We start from the raw sequence: 13,475 nt of genomic DNA, 5'->3' as shown, positions 1-13,475 counted from the left end.
AATAATCAACCATAATTAACATCTCGACAAATATGATTAACTCTATAAAAAGCTAAATTAACATCGGCTGTGTAGTGCATAGCTAAAAATAATCCAGTTAAAATCTGAATAATTAAATATAATCCGAGTAAAGAACCAAAATTTCATCATCTTGAAATATTAATTGGAGCTGGTAAATCTACTAAAGCATTATTAGCAATTTTAAATAAAGGGTGGGAGGTTCGTAAAGGTATATTCATTAATTATGATATTATTCGAATAGGTCCCTTAAATAATTTAGTAATTTTTACTACTATAATTAAAGTAATTAATAAAAATTTTATTAATAAAATTGTAATAAAATTAGTAAGAAAATTGTATAATTTATTTAATGATAAAGAATTTTCTGTAAAGTATGAATTTATTTTAATAATAGATTCGTTGTTTATTAAAAATAATGAGATAGAAGTTTTGTCAACAATAAAAGATAAAATTAGTATAATAAATAAAATTAACCCAGAAAATAAAGTAAGTTTAACAGATAAATAAAATATTTCATTAGAAGCTAATGATGTGACGTAAAGAAATAATACAAGTATACCTGCTAAAAATAAAATATATGAGTATCAAAAACTTATAGTTATTAAACCTGAAATTAAACAAACAAAAATTGTTTGAATTAATAAAGTTAAACCTAAAGCTAATGGGTGGATTATATTTCAAAAATAATAGAAGTAGTAATAATTAAAGAATGTAATGTTAATTGAATAATTTCAAGAGGTAGTTTATTTAAAATATTATTTTGGGGATTAATGAAAAAGAAATTTCTTTTCTCTTGAAGTTTTAAAAGAAAAAATCTTATTTTGGATTTACAAGACCACTGTTTTTATTAAACTGTTAAAACTAATGATTATAATTTTATATTGAAGTTTACCTAGAATTTTATTTATTTTAGGTCTATTTTGTTTTGTTTCTAATCGAAAACATTTACTTTCAATACTTTTAAGTTTAGAATTTATTGTTTTAATATTATTTTTTATATTATTTATTTATTTTAGAATAATATTTTTAACATTTAGAGTATGTGAAGGAGCTTTAGGTTTATCTATTTTAGTTTCTATAATTTGTACACATGTTAATGATTATTTTCAATCTTTTAGAATTATATAATATGTTAAAAACTATTTTTTTTTTTTATTATTTTTAACTCCTGTTTGTTTTATTAATAATATATACTGAATGGTTCAAATTATATTGTTTTTTATTAGATTTATTTTTTTATTAATAAATAATTTTATAAATTATTGATCTGAAATTTCTTACTTTTTAGGTTGTGATATACTTTCTTATGGGTTAGTATTATTAAGTTTATGAATTTGTTCTTTAATAATTTTAGCTAGAGAAAGAGTTAATAAATATAATAATTATAAAAATTTATTTTTATTAAATATTGTAATTTCACTATTATTATTGGTTTTAACATTTAGAAGAATAAGTTTATTTATTTAACAGGCAGAAGGAAGCGTTTCCGACCCCATAAAGTATATATATTCTTGATCAGGATCACTAGCCGAGTCGCTCTAGCCATGTCCGTCTGTCCGTCTGTCCGTATGAACGCTGAGATCTCGGAAACTATGAGAGTTACAATACTGGAATTAGGCACGCAGATTCCTGAGACTCCTGCGCAGCGCAAGTTTGTTTCAGTAGAGTGCCACGCCCACTCTAACGCCCACAAACCGCCCAAAACTGTGGCTCCTGCAGTTTTGATGGTAGATAGAAAATTTTAACTGAAATGTATTAGTCTTGTCAATACCTATCGATTGACGCAAAAAATAATTTTGCTACGCTCACTCTAACGCACACAAACCTCCAAAGAAAAAAGCAATGACGTCAGAGCCAGACAATGCGAAATGTTTTTACGCGTGTATGTGTGTAAATAGTTGCCGGCCGAACTTAGCGGCAAAGAAAAAAGCCCTGCCGGCGCTCAGAGAGAGCAAAGTGCGCGGCTAACTTATTCTATTGAATAATGAACCATTTATCCATTTGTCCCATTGACGGGCAAAAACCTTTAAAGATCTGTACATCTTTATTTATCTCTTTCAAAGAATATGAATTAGCTTAATAAATACCTATAGATTGTCCCAAAAAAACTTTTCCGTTTTCAGTCCAATGCTCTCAAACCAAAGTAGTTAGGACAAGCCTTGACACTAGAGCCAGAAAACGACATACATACATACATACATACATGTATGTGTTTATGCATGTGTGGATGTAAAAAATTGCAATCTAATATCCGCAGCAAATAGAATTCTTTCGAACAAAGCTATTCAACCAAATATTTTGAAATACAGAATGTGCCTTAAAATTGTGTATGTTTAGCAAGCATACATAAATATAAATGTTTTTTGTCTATTTTATGTGTTGCTTTCTCATTCTTGGCGCTGGCTGAAACAAAACCAGAGCCGAGAAATGAGAGCAAGGGATAGAGAACAAAGTGCGCGGCTAACTTATTTTAAAGTTTGTTATCTGAGTAACGGGTATCTGATAGTCGAGGTACTCGACTATAGCGTTCTTCCTTGTTTTTAATCGGAATCGCCCCCCTTATGCTTTTTTATGTTGACACAATTATACTGTATATATGCTCAATTTACATTCAAATAAATATTATTTTATTTAATTAATTTTATTTTCTATTGTATGTTTAATAAACATAAGGGCCGTTTTTTTACAAACCGAACGGATTTCGCAAAAAAAAATTTTTAACATTTTAAATAAAAAAAAAAATTTTTTAGTCCTTTCCCTTACAAAGAAAAAGTTTTTTATTTAATATATGCGCCAGTTTATCAGCCACAATGGGTTTTTATAAGTTGGAGCCATTTTTTTGTTGTAAGATGTTAAAGTATTTGTAACAAGACCTCTGAATGTTCAACGAATGTTTTTATTTATGTAAAAAAGTAGTTTAAAGCTTCCTTCTCGTCCAGCATTCGGCTCTGCTCCGTTTTCCTATGGGCCTTAAGGGAGTGGGATCCGAATTGGGTGCTGCAGGAAGTCACGCAGCATTCTGGCAATGGCTCCTCCAGCTCTTAGCGGACAAGCTTTTTCCTATGGAAACACACATTTTATTTAGTTATTGTGTACTTGTACTTGTGTAGGAATATAATTCCTCGGGAACGTCTTCCACCAGCACGTCTTCCAGCTCCGCTTTAGCTGCCAAGAAGCTGGTGTTGGTGGAATGTAGAGACTCCTCAATGGAGAGCTCGTTGGAGATCGATATTTTTACTGGTTGGTTTTTTAAAAAGATACCTTTAATAATAATAATAATAATAATAATAAATTATTAGCACAACGTATCTGAGTTCTTTTCGCCAGAACCTAAAATTTTTCCTACTGGTTCCTACTGGGCTTCTGCAGCGTATCTTCTCTAGCACTTCCACTCTTCTGCTACTTCCCGTTAGGCATTCCAAGCAAGCTTGTTTTTTTCAATCCTCAAAACATGCCAAATAGTCCAAAAGTCAAATATAATTTCTCTTCCCAATCACGTCGAAATACGTTCCTTCAGTTTTAAGAATTTCCAGAAGGCACACGCAGTCAAATGAGGGGAACACGATGGTTACCGAACGATATGCGTCGAATTTTTGGCGAAATGGTCACAAAGAACGAGTGAAATGTGAGCCGGGCCATTATCGTGATGCAAAAACCAAGAGTATTTGTTGCCCATAATTCTGGTGTTTTTGGACGAATTGCTTCACGCAAACGACTCATTACGCTCAAATAACAATACATTCAGTATTTATGCTACACCTAACCCTGACAAAAGTTTATTTGAACAAGGCTCAAATGATTTATTCTTAAATGCCTCCATTTGGAGTTGGACGAGCTATTACGAGACGACCGAATCGAGCCCTCCCGTAGCCTGCACAGTGCCCCGCTGGTGCTCGTGCGGAAGAAGACAGGGGATATGCGGATGTGCGTCGACTATCGACAACTCAACGCACATTCCATACCCGATGCGTACCCACTCCCACGAATCAACCACATATTGGAGCGGCTACGGAACGCCCGGTTCATCTCAACGCTGGATCTTAAGAATGGATACTGGCAGATCCCTATGGCGGAAGGAAGCCGCGAATGCACGGCTTTTACCGTCCCTGGGCGTGGACTCTTCCACTGGAAAGTCATGCCCTTTGGACTGCATTCTGCCCCAGCAACGTTCCAGCGAGCCCTTGACAGCGTCATCGGGCCGGATATGGAACCCCACGCCTTTGCCTACTTGGATGACATCATCGTCATCGGGGCGACGTGGGAGGAACATGCCAGGAATCTCAGGGAAGTCTTCCGACGACTGCGGGAAGCAAAGTTTCGGCTGAATCAAGGCAAGTCCAAGTTTTTCCAGAAAAAGCTGGTATACTTAGGCCACTTGATCAGCGAAGAAGGCATCAGGACGGACCCAGATAAGATAGCTGCTATCCAGGGACTACGCCCGCCAACCAACGTCAAGGAACTCCGTCGCCATTTGGGCATCGCATCTTGGAATCGACGCTTCGTCCAGGATTTCGCCTCCGTCGTTCAGCCCATGTCCCGACTCCTCAGGAAGGGGGTCAAGTGGAGCTGGGAGGAGCCCCAACAGCAGGCATTCGAGACACTCAAAGCCAGACTAACGGCCGCACCGGTACTGGCCTGCCCAAATTTTGAATACAAGTTCCAGCTTCAGACGGATGCAAGGGATACAGGACTTGGAGCAGTCCTCACTCAGAGCATCGATGGAGAGGAGAAGGTCATCGCCTACGTAAGTCGACGCCTCGAGCGAGCCGAGGAAAACTACTCCACTACCGAAAAGGAGTGCCTCGCCATAGTTTGGGCCACGCGGAAGCTACGCTGCTACTTGGAGGGCTACCAGTTTGACGGGATTACGGATCACCTCGCTCTCAAGTGGTTGAACTCGATTAAAAACCCCACGGGCCGTATAGCCCGGTGGGCTCTGGAGCTGCAACAATACCAGTTTACCGTCCTCTATCGGAAGGGCAAATACAACGTTGTCGCCGACGCCCTCTCCCGACAACCCCTAGGGATGCTTCAGCTGCTCGCGGAACACGGAACTCAGTGCAAATGGATCCGGAGGATGCAAGAATAAGTCCAGAGGCGCCCCGGAAAGTTTCAGGATTACACTCTGGATCACGGACAGCTGTATCGACACATCGGACACACCTCAGACGTGGGAAACAGCAACCCATGGAAGCTTTGCGTGCCTCGGGAGCAGAGACAACGAGTGCTGGAGGAATGCCACGACCACCCTTCTGCTGGTCACCTGGGCATCCGGAAGACTCGCAGACGGATTGCCCAACGATATTTCTGGCCGGGATTACATCGAGACGTTGTGCGGTACGTCACCAGCTGCTTGGTTTGCCAACAATACAAGGTGAGTCAACGCAAACCGGCGGGCAAAATGCTCACCCGCCATCCCACGGAGCAATTTGCGCTCGTCGGAGCCGACTTCGTTGGACCTCTTCCTCGGACCCGACGAGGGAATACCATGCTGCTCGTATTTATAGATGTCTTTTCCAAATGGGTCGAGATCATACCCCTAAAGAAGGCCACAGCCGCCCAACTGGAGTTTGGATTTCGGGAAAGGATAATATCCCGCTTTGATCTGCGACAACGGCACGCAGTTCACCAGCCGCGGTTTCAAGACATTCTGTCGCACTAACGGCATCAAACTGGAATACACAGCTCCCTATTCCCCGCAGCAGAACCCCACCGAACGGGCAAACCGGACCATCAAGACAATGATAGCCCAGTACGTGGACCAGGATCACAGGACATGGGATCAGCTACTGCCAGAGATCTCGCTAGCCATAAACACGAGCATCTCAGATAGCACCGGTTTCAGCCCCGCCTATCTGGTGCAGTGTAGGGAACCCAGATTGCCAGGGGCCCTCTTTGATGTGGTCACGCCTGGTCTACACTCGTCGCTGTTGGACCCCACTGAGCGAGCTAAACGACTTCAGGAAGCTTCCCGCACTGCGCTGGAAACCAACCAGATGGCTTCTCAGGAACAAGGCCGCCACTACAATTTGCGACGTCGCGAGTGGAGACCTCAGCTCGGATCACAGGTTATGGTCCGCCTCCACCACCTGTCAAAGGCCAGCGAAGGCTTTAACGCGAAGCTTGCTCCTAAGTACTCGGGGCCATTTAAGGTGCTGAAGTTCCTCTCCCCGAATATCGTCAGAATACAACATAAGAAAAACAGGAAGAGGCGAACAGCAGGAGTAGGCGACCTGAAGGAGTACCACCAACGCAGTGACCAACTAGGGGACCCGGAAGAAGCCACCGGAAAGAGCGCGTTCCCAACATAAGGGAGTCGACGAATGTACCCAAAGCATCGTAGTAATAACTTTAGTAGAAAACTAGGTTAAGCTGAGAGTTGTACCCACTAGATAAGTCGATCCTCGCACTCAGGCAGGGCCAGTAAGGAACGTAGGCCTAGGCTAATATTCTAGCAATTTACAGATCGGAACTACAACAACAGGATGGAGCCTTTCTACCCATACTTCGTCGCAGGGGTCTACAAACCGGTCGACCACCGTGACTCGGACACGGATACCAACGACGGCGCACCCCCCAGCCGGGACTCGGTCCTGTCAGACCGGAGCCCCACACCACCCAGCTTCAGCCCAATCCTCAGCCTCCAGTCACGCGAAGCTCGTAACGGCGACTCCATCTCCACCGTGCCGTGGTCGCCGGACGCAAGCATCGCAGTTAGCGGCGAGCCACCTGCGGCGTTTGCAGTTGGAGCATCGGGGGACGAGGACGACGACCCAACAGCACCCACGGTGGCCCGTTTGGCACGGCTGCAGGTCTTCGAATCCGGCGAACCGGGGACGGCAACAGTTCACCGTTCGGTGGATGCTTGGATCCAGAGCCAGGAGCGCCACGCGTTCGCACCCGGCTACCTTGAGCAATGCCGGTGGGATGCCGAACGATGACCCTCGGGAAGCCCGATGTCTTCCGATGACTCCTCCGTGGCGATGGACGGTCGCTTTGGAGCCGGGCAACTTCGCGCGCCCCAACAGCCGGTCATCGACGAAGCTAACCGGGCCTGGGAGGACTACGGCGGCTACGTCAACCCAGAGCCTGGGGAAGCCGACGCTGGGAGGAGACTCAGCTCCGGGCACGGTTCCGACGAAGCCAACGAGGAGGAGGACGAAGCCAACGAGGAGGAGGACGAAGCCAACGAGGAGGAGGACGACGCCAACGAGGAGGACGCAGGACCCGCTGCTGGCCAGGACCCAGGAGTCGGAGGAAACGCTCCCCAGGGTTTCGTAGGCCCGCCACCGCCGGCCCTACCAGAGGCATCGCCCGGATCACCACCAGAGCGGCCCCCGAGGGCATCTCCCAGAACGCCGCGACAGACGTCACCCCCAGGAGGTGGAAGCCACTACACCAGTCCGCTACCACGAACGCCCGGACGTTTGCAAAGCTCCCCACGAACCCCGGAAGGGATGTTTCGACCGCACAGCCAGCGATCGCCGCACCCAATATTGCCGGGCCTGGGCACCTCTGCGCGCTCCGTACCGCAAACTCCCGGCCGCACGATCGCACCAAGCGAGCTGGGCTGGGAACCGGACCTGAAATTGTTCCTCAGCAGGGAAGAGGAGGATGAGGTCCTGCAAGCCCTCCGGGAGTGTCCGGACGCTGGACAAGTTATGGAGGAGGGTAGACACCTTCCAGCGACGACTGCCTACAGCCCTAGTCGCATCCATCCAGGAGCAGGATCGACGGAGGGTGCGCTACCTGCGCCAGATCGTGGGTCATCGGTTCCGAGTCACTGTCACCGCCGGGCGGGAGGTGATCGTTTCCCTCCGCCATAATCACGCCGAAGAAAGGGGGGGGGTGTGAGGATGCGTGAAACACACCCTCCACATTTCGCCATTTTTATTCTTTCTGCCACGAAGGCATACAATTGGAGATTACGCCACGAAGGCCATTTATTTATAAGTTATAATATATAATATAATTATAATATAAGTCGTTACGCCACGAAGGCAATTTATTTAAGTTCAAACTAGAAGCTAAGCCTATCCGATTTAAATATTGCGCGCACCAGGGCTGGAAAACCACCCAGTGTTGGTCGACCGAGGGCCAACAGCTGATAGTGCCGATAGCGATAGGCGGGAGGTTCGATAAGAAACTGTGTTGGGAAACGAAGAAACCCGGCAAGCCGGGCTTACATGCGGCCGCAAGGGCGGAAGCTCGCTCTCATTCTCGAATGGCAGCCAAGGCGATCAGACCTAGGAGCGGACTTCAACCCGGAGTGGTACAGCGGCACGAGCGTCGGCACGCCGGATCCAAGGAGTAAGTGGGACAGACAATAGCGATCAGACTGAGTGCGAGTAGGGGTAGTAGTAGTAGTACTAGCGAATAATAAAGACAAGAGAGAATGAAGAAGTATGTGTCCGTGTGAATTTGTGCATTTTTCGGGAACCCACGTGCAGTGATTTGTGCCGGTCGGGAATCGTGTTGCGCCAGAGCTGCTTACTCAGTGCAAACGACCACCCGATCGCCCACAAGGAGCATAGGAAAGGATCGCCTCTGGCCACCCTCTCCTGGGAACCCCGCCCCAATTACGGTTTAGGTAGGCGCGAGCCACGTGCAGTGATTTGTGCCGGTCGGGAATCGTGTTGCGCCAGAGCTGCTTACTCAGTGCAAACGACCACCCGATCGCCCACAAGGAGCATAGGAAAGGATCGCCTCTGGCCACCCTCTCCTGGGAACCCCGCCCCAATTACGGTTTAGGTAGGCGCGAGCCACGTGCAGTGATTTGTGCCGGTCGGGAATCGTGTTGCGCCAGAGCTGCTTACTCAGTGCAAACGACCACCCGATCGCCCACAAGGAGCATAGGAAAGGATCGCCTCTGGCCACCCTCTCCTGGGAACCCCGCCCCAAATACGGTTTAGGTAGTCGCGAGCCACGTGCAGTGATCTGTGCCGGTCGGGAATCGTGTTGCGCCAGAGAAGCTTACTCAGTGCAAACGACCACTCGATCGACCACAGGGAGCACAGGGAAGGGTCGCCTCCGGCCATCCTCCCCTCGGATCCCTACCCCCCCTACCCCAGTAGCTTGTGAGTCGCACATCCAGGGGGAACGGCCACGCCGTCCAGTTTTGTTGGTATTTTCTCAGGGATCGGCTACGCCGCTCGTTTCGTTAGTATTTTCGCCGGGAGCTGCCCCTACCTCCACTATACCTTTCGAGTGCCGTGTTGCGCTAGAGCTGCTTACTCGGTGCAACGCGGATACTCTGGCCTCCTTTCCCCACAAATCGCCGCGGCAACTCCCCGTCCAGTTTCGTCCCAATACTTTTCTACAAATTTAACTGTAGAGGACCCTGGCCGGACTGAGTTTTATCCCAGCCTATGAAAAAGGTCCTTACAGTTCCAGCTGCCAATGTCGACGTTGAAGCTAGGCTGTCGCTCTGTAATGTTCGGAGCAATTACCGCGGTAATGTTGGCTGAGTATTCGGAATCGTAATATTGACCGAGTGACCGTCCGTCACAAAACTGGAATCTCCTATTTCAGTTACAGATGCTGAAGATTTTATTTTCTTTACTTGAAGCTGATTTGCGAATTGGGACGTTATTAGATGCAGTTGGGAGCCCGAATCGAGTAGAGCTCGACAGGGAACGAAAACCCCGGAACGGTTTTTTACTAAAACGCTAGCCGTTGCTAAGAGCACAATATCATTACTAAACTCCTGCGCAATAAGGCAGTGCAGAGGGAATCTGTGCTCCTTCTTGTGAAGGAAAGGAAGGTGAGTTTCCCAGGTGAAGCAGAGTGTGGTGCTTAGATCCGCATGCACGACAACTACTGGAGTTGCATTGCCGAACTTGATGACCAACCTTAAGACAATTTCGCAGGAGACAGGATTTTAAAATTCTGACAATAAGAAATGGAATGCCCCGTATCATTACAGAATATACAAATCCAACAGTTAGCATTCGAGGCAACAAATGCTGATCTACGCGCATTAGGTATTCTGTTACTTCCCACCTGATTGCCCGGCGCATAGTTTGCCATGGCGAAATCCATAGTCTCCAACGTCCTGCATCGCTGCTCCAGAAATGATGCTATTGACTCCCACGTAGGAATTAAATTGACGAAGGCAGGATCCTCTAAACGCTCTTCCCACTTTGCCTGACTTGCCGGATCCAACTTTTGGAACAGGACTTGGACGACGATGCATCCTGCGATTTGTTCCGTCGTGCCCAGTCCATTGAGAGCACGAATATGAGCGTTGAATTTATCGGACAGCTCCCGAAGTGTCGAGAGGGAACCACTCTGCACCGCCTTAAGTCCCAGGATCTCAGTAAAGTGTGTCTGAAAAACCAAACGTCGATTATCAAATCTATTTTGCAGCAAATCTAAAGCAATTGCGTAGTTGCCATCCGAAATTTCCAATGAGCGAATAGTTTCCAACGCTGCGGTCCTCAGGCACGATCGTAGATGCTGCAGCTTTTCTACGTGGGTGAGGTCCGGATGACTATCTATGATCGTGGTAAACATAGAATAAAAGTCAGACCAATTTGCAAAACCTCCAGCGAATTTTGGAAGCTCCAGTGGGGGCAGCAATGCTGCCCTATGTCGAAGCTGACGCTGCTGGGGGCCGAAAACTCCCGGAGTGACGCCGTCAGCAAAAGTTGAGTGCGAAAGAAGCTGTGAGGCGCGCTTTGAAATTTCGTATCGAACCGATGACTTCAGAATTACGAGAATGTCATCAAATTTCTCACTTAAATCACTTTCAATTTCCTCGAAATCCAATTCTTCGAGCTCACCGAGCACCTTTTTAAATGACTCTTGAAGCTCATCAATCAACTCCAACCTCACATGAAGACCGGATTCGTCGCATGAAGTTAACGCCGCACTTGATAGGGAATCCACTAAGCGATCCACTCTATTAAATAAAGTGGTTGCCTTGCGCTTTAAAAATATTGCCCTGCTTGCATCAGCGGTAACATCTCCAAAAGTTCCCGTAGGCATGGCTACAACAACAACAGCAGACGTAATGCCCGAAATTCAGCTTCAGCAGGAAGATGAGCGCAAAGCAAACGAGGGAATAACAGCCCGTTACTTGGCTATGTACGCTTCTACGTATAGCTGATTTTGCGCCTTATATGTAAATTTCCGCAATCACCAACTGCTATTTATTTATAGCGCTCACTGCACTTAAGGCCTTATTATTGTTGCTCCGCCAGTGCACCGCAGCCGCAAGAATAAAAAAGTCAATAAATAGACTTATATGATTTTCACTTAGTATTATTTATGCACAAATCACGTCGGGGTCACCAATGTTGAACTAATAGGCTTTTTTATTAGTTATTGCTAAATTAAAATACGAATTTGAGGTTGCTTTAGGCTTGTTAACAATTTATTAGCGAGAGAGAGTACAGCAGGCGAGACGAGAGTGCATTTAATGTCGAGATCAGAATTCGTACTACATTTACAAAGGGACAGCCAGCCGAATGCTGAGCCCAAGAATGCAAGTACACAAAAAACAAGAGAGCTAGATAGAGAGAGCTACCTTTCGCGATGCAATTAATATAAGAGATCGAGTTGAGTTAATTAGCTGCTGCGGCTGCGTGACCCCACATCATATTTACACCATCGTCTTTATAGAGTGAATATTAATGGAATATTCTCGGATTCCTGTTTGGCAACCTCTGGCCTTCCTCAGGGGAGTGCTTTGGGACCTCTTCTTTTCATCTTTTGCATTAATGATGTGAGGTTCTGTCTATCGTCAGAGTGTCTACTGTATGCAGATGATTTAAAAAATGTTAAGTCTATTAAAATAGCGACAGACCACAATTGGTTCAACATGACTTAGATTCGTTGAGCTCTTGGTGTAGCCGAAATTCGATTCCTCTGAACATAAACAAGTGATTCTATGTCACTTACAGTAAATGCAATTAATATAAGAGATCGAGTTGAGTTAATTAGCTGCTGCGGCTGCGTGACCCCACATCATATTTACACCATCGTCTTTATAGAGTGAATATTAATGGAATATTCTCGGATTCCTGTTTGGCAACCTCTGGCCTTCCTCAGGGGAGTGCTTTGGGACCTCTTCTTTTCATCTTTTGCATTAATGATGTGAGGTTCTGTCTATCGTCAGAGTGTCTACTGTATGCAGATGATTTAAAAAATGTTAAGTCTATTAAAATAGCGACAGACCACAATTGGTTCAACATGACTTAGATTCGTTGAGCTCTTGGTGTAGCCGAAATTCGATTCCTCTGAACATAAACAAGTGATTCTATGTCACTTACAGTAAATAAATTTCGTCACGTCCACACTATCGATAGTCAACCTGTACAACTGTCGCAGGAATCCTTACAACTAGGTGTGATGTTTGACTCAAAATTTAAAATTTAAATTTACATCATACCCAGACTCTCGCTTTATTTTGCATATGTCCGATGTAAGCTACAATATGCAGCTCCTATTTGGTATGCCTTCACTTCCACTCATGGAAATAAATCAGAACGACTACAGAAAAAATTTCTTAAATTTGCTTGGTTGCCGCTAAGGTTGTTAGACCCTGTCCCTTCATACAACCAGCAATGTAAACTTGTTCACCTACCATCCCTTGCGCATCGTAGGAGTATTCTTTATTAATATAAGTAGAAGCAAATACTTGGTTTATTTCTATTAATATTGGTATTTGATATCTTAGAATTTATTGAGGACAAGTTAAAGCTAAGATTTTTATTATTAATGATTGTGAAACCAAGTTTCGAACTGTAGGATGGGTTATGAAAGTATGTTGGAGAGCCATTGTTAAGAAAAAAAACCTGAGTTTTGGGGGGAATTTTTCAAATTGTCGCCTCTGGCATCTTGAGTATTATTGCCTCAAATGCTAGGTTTGGCACTTGCACCTGTGGTTGCTAGGCCCCTCCATTGACAGGCATTTAAGAATAGATCATTACAGCATAAAACATTTCTACACAAGTTGCTCCATTGATGTACGATTTTTAATAACGATATCAAAAGTTTGGGGGAAGAAAAAAAGCTCGTCCGCTTAGAGCTGGAGGAGCCATCCCCAGCCATTGCCAGAATGTTGCGCGACTTGATGCAGCAACCAACTCGGATCCCGCTCCCTCAAGGCCCATTGGGAATCGGAGCAGAGCAGAACGCTGGATTGTTGCGGCTAGCTCAGTATATTGTGTGTTCGTCCCACCAAATTTATATTAACGTGACCGCCCAGTAGCTCAGTAAGAAAGCTTTGACTTCTCGGGTTCGTAGTGGGTTTATTGCGGGTATATTATCAAAAATGTCTTGGTAGCTTGGTTGGCCTTGCCTCGTCGCTTGTGGCCTTCGGTACTTCCGACGGTCCTGATCGATTCGACGACCTCTCGCCTTGACGACTCGGTGCTCCAGTCCTGTAGCTCCCTGAAGATCCTCGCAGCTCCGTGAAGATGCTCACTCGCTGCTCGCTCCTCACGCGT

At 45.4% G+C, this 13,475-nt stretch overlaps 1 pseudogene; it reads right to left on the bottom strand.

Annotated features, from left to right (window-relative positions):
• Positions 1 to 238: 238 nt before the first annotated feature.
• On the bottom strand, positions 239 to 3,660 carry LOC139354957 (NADH-ubiquinone oxidoreductase chain 6-like; annotated as a pseudogene).
• Between the last annotated feature and the right edge of the window lie 9,815 nt (positions 3,661 to 13,475).

This window comes from Drosophila suzukii, unplaced genomic scaffold (assembly GCF_043229965.1).
Source record: "Drosophila suzukii unplaced genomic scaffold, CBGP_Dsuzu_IsoJpt1.0 scf_5, whole genome shotgun sequence".
NCBI classification, from domain to species: domain Eukaryota; kingdom Metazoa; phylum Arthropoda; class Insecta; order Diptera; family Drosophilidae; genus Drosophila; species Drosophila suzukii.
Note: the sequence above shows the minus strand (reverse complement) of the source record. Positions and strands in the feature narration are given on the sequence as shown.